General features: G+C 38.3%; 1 long non-coding RNA gene and 1 pseudogene across 1 annotated transcript; one reads left to right on the top strand and one right to left on the bottom strand.

Moving 5' to 3' along the window:
* Positions 1–15,918, top strand: part of LOC103953673 — a 35,057-nt pseudogene that overhangs the window by 15,604 nt on the left and 3,535 nt on the right.
* Positions 6,559–8,295, bottom strand: LOC125475217. Its single transcript, XR_007256638.1, has 2 exons — positions 8,203–8,295; positions 6,559–7,809 (listed from the first exon to the last, which is right to left on the bottom strand). It is a non-coding gene; the product is annotated as an uncharacterized LOC125475217 (long non-coding RNA).

Here is a 15,918-nt window from a genome sequence, read left to right on the forward strand (position 1 = left end):
TTTTGACATGAACATGATTAGGTGTAATAATGATTTATACTCTAGTACTACAATCACGTGAAGACTGGCGCTACAAGCATCACATACGATTCCTAATTGCCTATAGCAATCTAGGACAGGACTGGCACCTACAATGGATCCAAAGTGAGCGTGTGGTGCAATATGAACATACACGTAAAAGACTAGCCCTGGCCCGGGCGAATACTAACACCAGTGCAGCACACAATTAGCAGATAACGTAAATATGATTATGCCACAGTAAATTGATAATTTGATAATTCTAATCAATACAATGATATTCATTACCGTAAATTCAATTTAAGGCATAAATAAGACTACGCATACCTGTGCATCCCGTAGGGTGTTGTATAATTTCATAATTTCCGTTAATACGCTAATTCTTATACACGTCACGATAATCTAGGCATATTGTAGAAAACTCTTTATGAAATGTGTAAATGGAAACTAACAAATACACACACACACACACACACACACTATAGAAAAGAAAAAACCCACTCACAGATACCGGCAAAGACATAGCCGTTCGAACTAGGAAAGTCAAAGTCTCCGATAGTAATTGCACCTAAGTACAACATTGGGACCCGTTAGTAAAACTTGATTTAAATGTTTGAATTTGGGAAAACGGGGTGCGGATTTAAAATCAGCGAGTCGAAATACGCTAAAGAGAGTCCAGGGAAATTTTCGTAAAAAGTCAACGGTCAACCCTAAAAAGTCAATCAAGACGTCCCGGTGATCAACTATGTTAAAACTTTGAAATTTAACTTTGGTATTTTATGAGTGCGTTTGTGATGTGTAACGTTGTGAGTCAAGCCTATGTTGTTCTCCTCACTTTTTTTTACTTATTCCACACCACCCCCCCCCCCCCCTCCCTCTCTAAAAAAAAAAATATTTCTCCCTCAGTAATTTGTCCCCAGTTTGGACCACCCCGCCAAATAATTTCTTTCCAGTTTCGACCACAGCCGGCCTGAGACCAACTCCACCGCATTTTCTAGGTCAAAAGTAGTCACAAGTTAACTAAAATATAATTCGTGATTACATCAATAAATAGTTGCGTACTATTATTTTGGTCATGAAAGACACAATTAATATTATTATATACTCCTTATTGCTTAGCCCACATCAATTAATTTGTCAAAATGTTCTTCGGCCTTAGCAATTATTTTATCTGTAGGTGATTAAGTGCATAATTTTATGACCGACTATTAGATACTCATTTATTGTAGCCTATTGATTAAGAGATTCGCTCAAACTTTTGAAGCATTGGTATAGACAAACACCCTTCTTCAAACACTGCATGAATGATACAAATTTCAATGCTTATTATCAGGATTAGTATATTATAAATCACTTCATAAATATTATCTCTGCAAAATAAATAAATAAATAATTCAACATGAGCTATGAAATATGTTGCTGGCTACTGGCCTATTTTCGTGATTATTGAATTTGTTGAGATACTAAAGCCGTATGCATCGCTCCAGAGAAAAAAAAACAAAAGTCATGTGTTGCGTCTGGCATCTCGTCACTGATGTTGGTGATTGTTTATTGCAAGTTGAAGCATGAAGCTGCTACATAATTTCTCAATAAATTGAATAATATTATGTCATTAAAATTCGCAAAGAAGCATATAACTTCTGGAAATCACCAAATCTTGCATAAGTAAATATATCACATCGAGTGCTCATTGATACAGGCTGCCACACGAGTTCATGCAAATGTATTCTGACATGAACATGATTAGGTGTAATAATGATTTACGCTCTAGTACTACAATCACGTGAAGACTAGCGCTATACGCATCACACACGATTCCTAATTGCCTGTAGCAGTCTAGGACAAGACTGGCACCTACAATGGATCCAAAGTGAGTGTGCGGTGCAATATGAACATACACGTGAAAGACTAGCCCTGACCCAGGCGAGTACTAACACCAATGCAACACACAATGAGCAAATAACGTAAATATGATTATGCCACAGTAAATTGATAATTTGATAATTCTAATCAATACAATGATATTCATTACCGTAAATTCAATTTAAGGCATAAATAAGACTACACATACATGTGCATCCCGTAGGGTGTAGTATAATTTCATAATTTCCGTTAATACGCTAATTCTTATACACGTCACGATAATTTAGGCATATTGTAGAAAACTCTTTATGAAATGTGTAAATGGAAACTAACAAATACACACACACACACACACACACACACACACACACACACACACTATAGAAAAGAAAACACCCACTCACAGATACCGGCGAAGACATAGCCGTTCAAACTAGGAAAGTTGAAGTCTCCGATAGTAATTGCACCTAAGTACAACATTGGGATCCGTTAGTAAAACTTGATTTAAATGTTTGAATTTGGGAAAACGGGGTGCGGTTTTAAAATCAGAGAGTCGAAATACGCTAAAGAGAGTCCAGGGAAATTTTTGTAAAAAGCCAATGATCAACCCTAAAAAGTCAATCGAAACGTCACAGTGGTCAACTACGTTAAAACTTTGGAATTTAACTTTGGTATTTCATGAGTGTGTTTGCCATGTGTAACGTTGTGAGTCAAGCCTATGTTGTTCTCCTCATTTTTTTTTACTTATTTCCCCGCCCCCCATGAGTGTGTTTGCAAAGTGTAACGTTGTGAGTCAAGCCTAGGTTGTTCTCCTCATTTTTTTTTACTTATTCCCCACCCCCCCCAAAAAAAAACAAAAAACCCCCCAAAAAAATAATAAATATCTCCTCATTTTTTTTACTTATTTCCCCGCCCCCATGAGTGTGTTTGCAATGTGTAACATTGTGAGTCAAGCCTAGGTTGTTCTCCTCATTTTTTTCACTTATTCCCCCCCCCCCCACCCCCCCAAAAAAATAATAAATAAACTCTCCCTCAGTAATTTGTCCCCAGTTTGGACCACCCCGCCAAATAATTTCTTTCCAGTTTCGACCACAGCCGGCCTGAGACCAATTCCACCGCATTTTCTAGGTCAAAAGTAATCACAAGTTAACTAAAATATAATTCGTGATTACACCAATAAATAGTTGCGTACTATTATTTTTGTCATGAAAGACACAATTAATATTATTATATACTCCTTATTGCTTAGCCCACATCAATTAATTTGTCAAAATGTTCTTCGGCCTTAACAATTATTTTATCTGTAGGTGATTAAGTGCGTAATTTTATGACCGACTTTTAGATACTAACTTATTGTAGCCAACTGATTAAGAGATTCGCTCAAACTTTTGAAGCATGGGTATAGACAAACACCCTTCTTCAAACACTGCATGAATGATACAAATTTCAATGCTTATTATCGGAATCAGTATATTATAAATCACTTCGTAAATATTATCTCTGGAAATAAAAAAATAAAAAAAAATTCAACATGAGCTATGAAATATGTTGTTGGCTACTGGCCCATTTTCGTGATTATTGAATTTGTTGAGATACTAAAGCCGTATGCATCGCTCCAGAGAAAAAACAAGCGTGCGGTGCAATGTGAACATACACGTGAAAGACTATCCCTGGCCCGAGCGAGTACTAACACCAGTGCAACACACAATTAGCAGATAACGTAAATATGATTATGCCACATTAAATTGATAATTTGATAATTCTAATCAATACAATGATATTCATTACCGTAAATTCAATTTAAGGCATAAATAAGACTACGCATACCTGTGCATCCCGTAGGGTGTTGTATAATTTCATAATTTCCGTTAATACGCTAATTCTTATACACGTCACGATAATCTAGGCATATTGTAGAAAACTCTTTATGAAATGTGTAAATGGAAACACACACACACACACACACACACACACTATAGAAAAGAAAAATCCCACTCACAGATACCGGCGAAGACATAGCCGTTCGAACTAGAAAAGTCGAAGTCTCCGATAGTAATTGCACCTAAGTACAACATTTGGACCCATTAGTTAAACTTGATTAAAATGTTTGAATTTGGGAAAACAGGGTGTGGATTTAAAATCAGAGAGTCGAAATACACTAAAGAGAGTCCAGGGAAATTTTCGTAAAAAGTCAACGGTCAATCCTAAAAAGTCAATCGAGACGTCCCGATGGTTAACTACGCTAAAACTTTGGAATTTAACTTTGGTATTTCATGAGTGTGTTTGTGATGTGTAACGTTGTGAGTCAAGCCTATGTTGTTCTCCTCATTTTTTTTACTTATTTACCCGGCGCGCCCCCCCCCCCTCTCTTCTTCCCAAAAAAAAAAAAAATTTCTCACCCACTAATTTGTCCCCAGTTTGGACCACCCCGCCAAATAATTTCTTTCCAGTTTCGACCACAGCCGGCCTCAGACGAACTCCACTGCATTTTCTGGGTCAAAAGTAATCACAAGTTAACTAAAATATAATTCGTGATTACATCAATAAATAGTTGCGTACTATTATTTTTGTCATGAAAGACACAATTAATATTATTATATACTTCTTATTGCTTAGCCCACATCAATTAATTTGTCGAAATGTTGTTCGGCCTTAACAATTAATTTATCTGTAGGTGATTAAGTGCGTAATTTTATGACCGACTTTTACATACTAACTTATTGTAGCCCACTGATTAAGAGATTCGCTCAAACTTTTGAAGCATGGGTATAGACGAACACCCTTCTTCAAACACTGCATGAATGATATAAATTTCAATGCTTATTATCAGGATCAATATATTATAAATTACTTTGTAAATACGATCTCTGAAAAAAAATAAAATTTCAACATGAGCTATGAAATCTGTTGCCGGCTACTGGCCCATTTTCGTGATTATTGAATTTGTTGAGATACTAAAGCCGTATGCATCGCTCCAGAGAAAAAAACAAAAGCCATGTGTTGCGTCCTGGCATCTCGTCACTGATGTTGGTGATTGTTTATTGCAAGTTTAAGCATGAAGCTACTACATAATTTCTCAATAAATTGAATAATATTATGTCCATCAATGTTTCATCAACCCTAGCGGGCAGCCCTTGGCCTTACCTGTTGTCTTGGCTTTGAAAGCGTTGAATTTTTGTACGCGGAAGATAAAGGTGCTTGAGTTGGGGTTTTTTTATTTCTTCTCTTTAACGATTTTCTAAGAAAGCCTGAGCGTCATAAAATTTTCAATAACCTAAATATCCCTTTTTCTTTCTTTCATATATTATCAATCGCTTGCTTCTTTCTCTTCTTTTTTACTCACAATTTACAGGTCTATTGTTAGTTCCTTGAGAGAAACACAAAAACAGATGGAGTGTATTATGACGATCTTGCAGATTTGCTGCAGATGGTTAACATTTTCTTCTCCGCCATCTGCTGCTGCTGGAGATGATGATGATGATGGTATTGTAGCTAATATCCCCCCTCGTCGGGAAAAGTATGATGTGTTTATCAGTTTCAGAGGTGAGGACACCCGCCGTGGTATTACCAGCCATCTTCATGCTGCCTTACTTCAGAAGAAAATTGAAACCTACATAGATTACAGACTTCAGAAAGGAGAAGAAATCGGACCTGCCCTTCTAGAGGCAATCGAGAAATCCACGCATTCGGTGATCATTTTCTCACAAAACTATGCTTCTTCCACATGGTGTTTGGATGAACTCGTGCATATACTCGAATGCGAGGAAAGATATGGCCAGAAGGTTATACCCGTATTCTACGACATCAATCCATCTGATGTACGAAAACAACATGGGAGTTATGCGGGTGCCTTTGCTAAACTTGAAAAACGTTTCAAGAACAGTATTGATAAGGTGCACAAGTGGAGGGATGCTTTGAAGGCTGTAGCCGATCGGTCTGGGTTTGATTATTCAAACAATCACTGGTAAGTAACTCATTATTTAACTTGTATAAAATTATAAATTTTCTTTAAACTTGTGACAATTTGATTAGATTTGGTAAAGCATTACTCTATTTTAAACTTGGTGAGGGGTGAGGCACTGTAGATTTGCTACAATGCAATTGAGGGGAGATTTTGGTTTTAACAAGACTTCATGCCCAAGCGGTGCGGATCGAAAAATTAGTCATGTAATTAAAATCAAATCCTAAAAAAGAGTGGGTTTTTTTCTTTTTTTTTTTTTTTTTTTTTTGGTAATTTAGAGGACAACATCACTAGTGGCGAAGTTAGAAATTATCGAGAGAAGGGACCAAATATAAAAAGATAAAAATTTTAAAATAATGTAGACAACCAAATTCTTTTAATAGTAGATAATATTAACCTCATTCATAATTTATTAATACAAACAAGTTATATTTGTTAATGTGTTATGAAAACGTAGCATAATAGGTCATTATCAATAAAAGTAAACCTTTTTCCCAGTATAAACAACCAAACTAACACTCAACTATTATTCTCTCACTTCCTAGCGCAATGATGTTTGACAATTCTTTACTAAAAATACAAAAAGATAACTTAGTCAAACGTCACTGTTTGTGATACAAATCCAAAGAAAAAAATATATATAAGTTGTGATAGGTGTGATTGCTAGATGAAAGACACCTAGTGGCTAATTTGTTTGATGTTACTGCATGGTAATCAAGTGTCAAACATGCAATCTCTCTTTACTTGTTTTATAATAAGTTAATGCAAAACGCTCCCTGTATTAATTGGTACATACACTCCCTCAAGTTTCACACATCTTCATAATCTGTCCATCTTCTCTAATGGATAACGACTTCCATCACCTTTGAATTCACCTTTTAAAACCAACCTTTCCTCAGAATCTATGATGATGGCACAATTAAACGGCGACCCATGGAATTAGATTCATACGTGCCCCCATCTCCTGATCAAGATCCGTAAACTAGTGTTTCCTCTGAAGACATCATCATCTCAGACAACCCCAACATCTCGGCTCGCCTTTACCTCCCAAACATCCATCAAAACAAAACCTAAAAGCTCCCCATCTTGGTTTACTTTCACGGTGGTGAGTTCTGCGTGTTGTCCGCCTTTGGACTCCACCCACCGCTGTCTCAATCCTTTGTTTGCCTTTGATACGAAACGCACCGTTTCGTTTAATTCTTTTATTCCCAAAGCCCAAACGATGTTGTTTAAAAATAAAAAATAAAACCCTGGGGAGCTGCGCAGCAGCATGGAGAGTGAGAATGGCCATCGTATTTTCCAGTTTCTGGCCGAAGCAAAGGCGCTTAAGACTCACTCCTTGGCTTATTTTCCAGCGAGCGGAGGGGCAGCCGTCCCCTCGTCCCTATGTAGCTTCGCCATTTACATCACATAAAAAATAAAAAAAAAGAATATGTAATGTAAATAATGAAACAAAATAGAACATTTTAATAGAAGGTGTAATCACAAAATATAATGTCTTTGCATAAGAGATAGATGTTTGCATAAGAGATAGATGTAGTATGCAGTTCAATCGGCTTTTCGAACTTGTTTACAATAACCCTATTTACATATATTTACAACAACTCAACTCGATTTGTACATATATGCAGTGGCAAATCCAGAAATTGACGGGGCGAAGGACGAAAATTTTCGAAAATTTTTTGATCCTTTCCTCCAATGCCTAAACCCTTTCTCAGTGTAGGTATCACTTCCATCATTTCCCACTTTATCAAAATCAAAGTTGAAAAGATAACAATAATGGCAAAATGCGACATCTTTTTCTATACTATACTCGAAGAAGGACCACCTAGAATAATAGGAAAACTACTTGGAATACTAGAAGAAGAACTACCCCGAATATTTGAAGGATGATTTATACACTGTTTCTTATAGTACCGTTCCATTGCCACTGGGTCTGCCAAAAATGCTTCAAGTTTTAACACAACCTACAAACCCAGAGACTAAATCATAAGGTGCTATAGCATATGCTACATTTACATTGTTCTCCAACATTTTAATGGTGCTCCCAGTTACCTTCAACTGACTCAAATGGTATCCAAGAAAATAAAACTTCGAAAATCGCAACAGCTTAATAAAAGGACCAAACTTTCTAAATTCGAAGGATCAAATGGAGAATGCAGATGGATTCATTGCAAATACTAGAACACATTTAAATCTACAGATCCACATAAATAATCACAGAAATCACACCAAAATCACCACCAAATCATCAAAACCATTGAACAATCCCAGAAATTACTCAATGGCCATTAGCACAAATCGAATTTAAATAATAGCAATTAAATCCCAACGAAAAATTAAACAAAAAGCCAACATACCAGTAAGAAGGGGCCAAACGGAACGGCGCGGGTTTGATGCTGGAAAATCTTATTTGTCAGGTTGGAAATTAGGGACGGGGACAAGGGGTCCTCCCATAATATTTTTTATATTTTTTTTTTCAAATTAAGCCCAATTGTCCAAAAAACGCCGTTTCACTTACTTTCCAGGACCAAAACGACATCGTTTCCGCTTGGAATTTTTTTTTTAAAAAAAAAAAAATGTTTTCCCTTCTCTGCGCACCCATGGAGAACTGCAGCAATTGTGAGCTGCAATCCGGTGAGGCCAAAGGGGCTATGGGGCAGCAAGCCATGATTTCTGGGCATGTTTTCCGGTGAGAGGAGGGGCTCCCTGCACCTTAACAGCTTCGCCACGGCATATATGTGCAATCATATTTACAATTCTATTTACGGATACACTGTCCTTATCATATTTAAAGCAAGCAACCAAACAGCATATGATAATTCCAATTTCGATCCACCCGTATAATCCCGGAACTAAAATTAAATCTCACGCCTACCAAAACACACAACGCAAGAATCTTTACTCAGTTAGCCTCCAATCTATTTACAACTCTAGAGTAAGTACTTCCAAAAGAATATGAACTCACACACACACACGCAATCCCAACATACGTCCAGGGTTGAGCTCTGGGATTTGACGGCGGACTTAAAAACCACCTACAGACGCTTTATGTCCAATCATTCTAGATAACACTTGCATCCTCTGTATTACCGAGGTTGCTGACACATAGTTAGCAGATGCTTATTCCCCATATACCATCATTGCTTCTTCTCCAGGAAAAGAAGTTCACGACCTGTAGGCCTTCTACCTCCACGTGGCAATGTCCGTCAAGCTTTCATCCATTGTAGGAAATTCCCCACTGCTGCCTCCCATAGGAGTCTGGGCTCTGTGTGTGTGTATAAATATATACCCGATCTCGACATACGTTTAGGATCGACACGTGACACAAGGACGTAGAGGACAGCGTAACATACGTACAAGATATGAATGAAATATTAGAACTAATACCTCATAATAAACATGATAGTGGACTCTACCCCACGTACAAATCTGTACTGTCAAAATACACAACCCTCACTAGGGACAAGACATACCTATAGGCTCAAAATACAAGTCCCAAAAGAGATAATACAATGAAAGGTAAAGCGGTAAACTAGTCGCTCCAAATCTCTGATATAATGCACCCTGGCACGAATATCAAGACGTCATGTAGTATCGTTGCCTGAACTGGGGTTCAATTCGGCCAAGAAGTGGCCTGAAATCACCCTAGACCGTCGAAACCTTAAATGGGTGTTATTCGAATCGCTATCAAATTGAACCTCAACGCACCAACCAATGTTTGGGCTTGTTCCTGGGTTCAAGGAGAGTCTACTGGTGGCATTGGTCGAAGGAACAAGCTTCAGAAACGGCCGATCGTCGTCGAATACTCATGGACCCGTCGATGGAGTTCTTCGCGAAACTAAGGCCAAATCTCGTCGAGTTTTTGTGGAGATTGAAAGGAAACCGAAGGGAAACTGACGTCGTGATGGAAGGTCGAGAAAAGCTAGAAAAATCGACATAAATCATGTCAGAAATTGTAGAGGGTTTGGGTAAGGAGTCGGGTAGCGAGGGGGGAGTAGGTCGCATTGGGTTGTCTTCTCTCTTCTCTGATTGGTTTCCTCATTATCACTCTCTCTCTAATTGGACCTGCCCCAAATTCATGGGAGCTTCTAATTATATATTAAACATATTTTTTTATCGAACTTCCAACGTCTGTAACTTCTTCGTTATCACTCCGATTCGCGAATAACTTTCACCTACACACTCATGGAATTGAGTTCTATTTGAAAACACTTGCCCTTGAAAGGTCTACGAATTTTAAAAGATTAATTACGAAAATTTATACCTTGTAACTATTCTAAAATTAACATAATTAGAATAAATTAAAAATAACGTAAATAAATACGTAATTAATAATGAAAATCCAGGGACTAGATTTCATATCCTTCCCTCTTAAAAAGAGTTTAGTCCCCTAAACTCAACGCACCAGAGTCAAACATATGTGGATAGTGTTGGTGCATCTTGTCCTTCGTCTCCCAAGTCAATTCCTCCACGTCATGATTGTTCCATAACACACGCACTAAAGAAATAGTCTTGGGGATGAGAGCTTTCTTTCTTCGATCGAGGATTTCAATGGGGTACCCGTCATAAGTAAGGTTTTCTATAACCTGAATAGGCCCATATGAAATGACATGAGATGGATCAGTTCGATACTTCCAAAGCGAAGATACGTGAAACATCAAATGAATGTGTGATAGCTCTGGCGGTAATGCAAGACGATAGGCAACCTTGTCAACTCTCTTTAAGATCTTAAAACGGTCCAATATACCTTGGACTAAGCTTCCTTTTACGCCCGAACCTGAGGACGCCTTTCATAGGAAAAACTCGTAAGAAAGCATATTCTCCAACCTCGAATGTCACCTCATGTATGTGAAGGTTAACATAACTTTGTTGTCGACTCTGAGTTGCTAATAAGCCTGCACAGATCATAGCAACCTTTTCTGCAGCAAACCGCATTAACTCTGGCCCCAACAGTCGATGTTCACCTACCTCATCCCAATACAAATAAGATATGCATCTCCTTCCGTAAAGTGCTTTGTAAAGTGTCATCTGAATACTCGTTTGGTAACTATTATTATACGCAAATTCAACCAACGACAAATGTCTATCCCAGCTACCCTTCAAATCAAGTACACAAGCTCGAAGCATATCCTTCAAGGTCTGAATAGTGCGCTCTAACTGATCGTCGGTCTAAGGATGAAAAGTTGTGCTGAAATTTAACTTAGTCCCCATAACATTATGAAGACGACTTCAAAAATAAGAAATGAAACAAGGATCACAATCATAAATGATAGACACTGGAAATGTATGTAACTTCACAATCACATCTAAAAAGAGTCTCGCAAGTCACTCCAGAGTATAAGTCTTCTTAACGGCAAGAAAGTAACCCAAATGGAATCATGCCCATCTCGAGTCTTCAGCAAGCCTGTTATAAAATCCATAGTAATGTGCTCCCACTTCCTCTCGAGAATAAGGAGTGATTGAAGTAAGCCTGTGGGCCACTAATGTTCTGATCAATAGGCTGAATCTTCATCCTCCTCAGATCCTCCGCTAACTAACCAACTTGAAGTGATAAAGCTGCAACACTAGCAAACTGCTTCTTACTCAGAGCATCAACAACTATATTCGCCTTGCTAGAGAAACTGACAATCATAATCTTTCACCAAGTCTAACCAATGTCTATGTTGTAAGTTTAGCTTCCGCGGAGTGAAGATATACTTGAGGCTCACAAGAATCTCCATAAAGATAATTTCGCCAAAGCTTTAATGCATAAACCACAACAGCTTGCTCCAAATCATGGTTTGGATAGTTAAGTTCATACGGCTTCAACTGGCGAGAACTATAGGCTACTACCATGTCGTGCTGCCTCAGAACACAACCTAGTCCCTTACGAGATGCATCGGTGTATACCACAAACCCCCAGAACCAGATGGAAGGGTAAGAACAGGCTCAAACACAAGTCTACCTTTCAACTCCTCAAAGATGTCCTTTCACTTGTCATCCCAAATGAACGAAGTATCCTTCCTCGTCAGTCCCGTCAAAGGAAATGTCAATGTTGAGAAACCCTCAATGAATCTCTGTTAATATCCAGCTAAGCCAAAAAAACTTTGAATCTCAGTCACTGTAGTAGGTTGACTCCAACCAACAACTGCCTCCACCTTTGCAAGATCCACCATGATACCATCATGCTAGATCACATGGCCAATGAACTTAACACACTCCAGCCAAAACTCACACTTGCTAAACTTAGCTTACAGTTGACAATCTCTCATAGTCTACAGAACAAGTCGGATGTTTCTTGTCCTCAGTTGCACTCTGTGAATAGATTAGGATATCATCAATGAACACCACCACGAACTGATCAATGAATGGTCGGAATACCCGATTCATCAAATCTATGAATGCAATTGATGCATTTGTCAGGCCAAACGGCAAGACCAAGAACTCATAGTGACCATAGTGAGTTTGAAAAGTTGTCTTCGCTATGTCCTCATCTCGGATCCTCAATTGATGATAACCAGTCATCAAATCTAGCATACTAAAATACTGAGCACCTTGAAGCTGGTCAAATAAGTCATCAATCCTCGGTAGAGGGTACTTATTTCGCATTGTCACCTTATTAAGCTCACGATAATAGATGCACAAACGTATAAATCTGTCATTTTTCTTCACAAAGAGAACGAGAGCACCCTAAGGTGAAATACTAGGTCGAATTAAACCTTTATCCAATAACTTCTGTAATTGTGTTTTGAGCTATCTAAGTTCCAAATGTGCCATATGATACGGAGCCTTAGAAATAGGTGTTGTCTTTGGCATAAGGTCAATATTGAACTTGATCTCCCTCACTGAAGGCAAGCTATGTAACTCTACAGGAAATACATCAGGGAATTCTCTAACAACTGGAATAACGTTAATCTCAATATTTTTTTGCTCAATGGTTATGACATGAGCCAAATAACCCTGACATCCATGGCTCATGAGTCGTCTAGCCTTGGTGACTGATACCATTACTGGTGGTGGAATAGGTTTACGAACTCTAGCAAACTAAAACTGAGGTCTATCAGGTGGTCGAAACGTTACCACTTTCTCAAAACAATCGAAATTCGCACGATAAATGCCAATAATATCTCGCATTAGTTTATCATCTCACCTTGATCTATGCGAGCCTCACAAGATCGAACTACTTGGTCAACAATATAAGGCCCCAAAAAAAGAGAGTAAAATGCACAAAGACTAAACAAAAGTCCTTGATATAAAAGAATTCTCGGCTCCAAGATCAAACAATGCCCTAGCAAGGAGCAAATCAAGATGAATAATACATATGACTATGTTAGGCTCAACCTCACCTTCATAGTGGATAGTACACAAACCCTGCCAACTCGCTGAGAACCCATTTGAGGCATCCCAGTTCTACTGCTATGGGCCCCCACTTGCTAAGAACCTTTTCCAAGTTGTTTGTCGCTCTACTATTCGATCTTTTATTGCCCAATCCTTTGCTGGCTCGAGGCCGAAGGTGCTCAAGAAGGCCTACTCTACGCCGAAGATGTTATTAAACCCCCAACATCAGCAGTGGGTTTGCCAACTCATCTAGCAGTAGTATGTAGGCAACCTCGTAAAAAGTGACCAGTCTCCCCGCACTGATAATAAGTCTTAGAACCATCTCTACATGCATCATAGTGTCGGCATTCGCAGTGAGCGCAAATCCATGGAAGTGTCTTCTGTGGCTGGTCTTTCGATCCTCTAAAATAACTCTGTGAACACCTTCCAGAAGAAGTATGGGGTTCGCGCATATATACACTATGAGTACCTCCTAAAAAATGGCTCTGATGATTCGCCCTGGTAGAATGTTGAAAGCCTCATGTAGAAGTAGCATGGAACTCTCCATAAGAATTACCCCAATGTCCTCCGACCTTTTACCTCAGGTCGTTGGATCTAAAATCTGGATGGGCATTACGATCATGTACACATTGAATCAGGCCTTCCTTGTTAACCACCCAGAACAAAGCCCACGTTAGGCCCAAACGCACCAATCTTCCCCCCGCGAATAGGAATTTTTTTAACAAGGATAGAAATTCTGTAAATAAATCAAAATCCCAGCTTAGCTACAATCCACCCCCCCCCCCCACTCTATCTCTCTCTCTCTCTCTCTCTCTCTCTCTCTCTCTCTCCAAACTTAGACTAGGGTAATTACGAAATTGCCATTGGCGGCCCTATTCCTTGGCCAAGGCATGTAATTAGTTGTAGCTCATTTAAACGTATCTAATTTCTCTTTAGGGTTAACGATTTCATTAGTGGGACAAGTTCATTTTCTTCAAAAAGATAGTGGGTTGAATGCTCTAATATGCAAGCTTACTTAGTTGTATTGTTGTTTGCCTGAAAACAAGTGTATTTCTATTTTAATATTGCTTTAATTTTATTTTGAGGAGAGAATAAACAAGATTTCTTTTCTTGCACAAATATACGGTGTTAAAACTTTTAGTATATTTCTTTATTTACGTGACAACTTTTGCGACCAGCCTTTAAGACTAACTATTGTTTTTTTCTACATAATCATTCATATTTATACGCCAGGACGGAAGCAGATCTAATTAAGAATGTTGTCGATCATATTTGGACAAACTTGAATTGTGAATCATCATGTGATTCAGAGGGCCTGGTTGGAATTGAAAGCCGCATTCAGCAAATTGAATCACGACTGGGCATTGACTCAAATGACGCTTGCATCACTATAGTAGGTATTTGGGGCATGGGTGGTATTGGCAAGACCACCCTTGCTGAAACTGTATTTCACATACTCTCTTCTAAATTCGAAGCTTCTTGTTTTCTTAAAAATGTCAGGGAGAAATCAGAACAACCAAATGGACTAGATTGCCTGCAAAGGAAACTTCTAAGCGGCATTTTCAAGGAAGAAGGTCTATCCATAGGATCAACTGGTGTTCGAAATAGGCTCAGCCGCACAAAGGTCCTCATTGTTCTTGATGATGTGAGTGGTCCAATGCAAATGCAACGTTTAGCTAGTGATCTTCAGTGGTGTGGCATTGGAAGTAGAATCATTATCACAAGTAGAGATAAGGACACACTTAGACAAACTGTTGAAGAGGAGAATATCTACGAGGTTGAGGTATTGAAATCGGATGACGCTCTTCAGCTCTTCTGTTTGCATGCTTTCAAGAATAACACTACTCGTAGAATAGATTATGAGGAGTTGGCAAAAAAGACCGTGGATTATGCCAGAGGCGTTCCTTTAGCTCTTACAGTTCTGGGGTCCTTGTTCTTCAATTGTAGAAGCAAAGAAGATTGGGAAGATGAATTCAACAAATTGAAACAATCTCCCAGTGAAGATATCCAGAAAGTGTTGAGAATAAGTTATGATAGATTGGGAAAATATGAGAAGGAGATTTTTCTGGATATAGCATGTTTTCATAAAGGGAAGAAAGTGAATGAGGTAAAACGAATGTTAGACGTTCGTGGATTCTTTGCGACATCCGGAATTAGAATTCTCATTGATAGGTCTCTCATATCAGTTGATTCAAACAAATGGGGAGGGGAAGTCATAGAGATGCACGATTTGCTACAAGCAATGGGAAGGACAATTGTTCAGGAACAATGTATTGAAGATCCTGGTAAACGGAGTAGGTTGTTCACGGATGAGGATATCTATCGTGTACTGAAGAGTAACACGGTAAGAGCCAAATGCATTCAATGTTTTCTTTTCTTTTCTTTTTTTAAGAATAAATAAATAGCAAACTTTAGATGATAAGTAAAACTCATTTATAATAAAGAAATCAGATTCTTAAAAAATAATTTGATTGAATTTTTATTGCAAAAATTTTATTCTTATTATCTATTTATATTATCATTTGTACCATCTCTCTAATAGAGATGGAACCCACATGCGTTGATGGGTCATACGCTTTATTAGAAATATGGTACAAGTGATAGTACAACTCGGTGGTAAGAGCCACTTAGTACTACTATTTAGTGGTATTCTTCTTCACTTATAAGTGAGAGGTCTTAGGTTTGATTCTCACCAAAGGCGAATTTGAACCATATTATTGCTAGCCCATTGTAAGGTTAAGCCTATTATCTCCCCT

This window comes from the organism of the source record quoted next, unplaced genomic scaffold (assembly GCF_019419815.1).
Source record: "Pyrus x bretschneideri cultivar Hongxiangsu unplaced genomic scaffold, Pyrus_bretschneideri_v1 Contig14, whole genome shotgun sequence".
Lineage (NCBI taxonomy): Eukaryota > Viridiplantae > Streptophyta > Magnoliopsida > Rosales > Rosaceae > Pyrus > Pyrus x bretschneideri.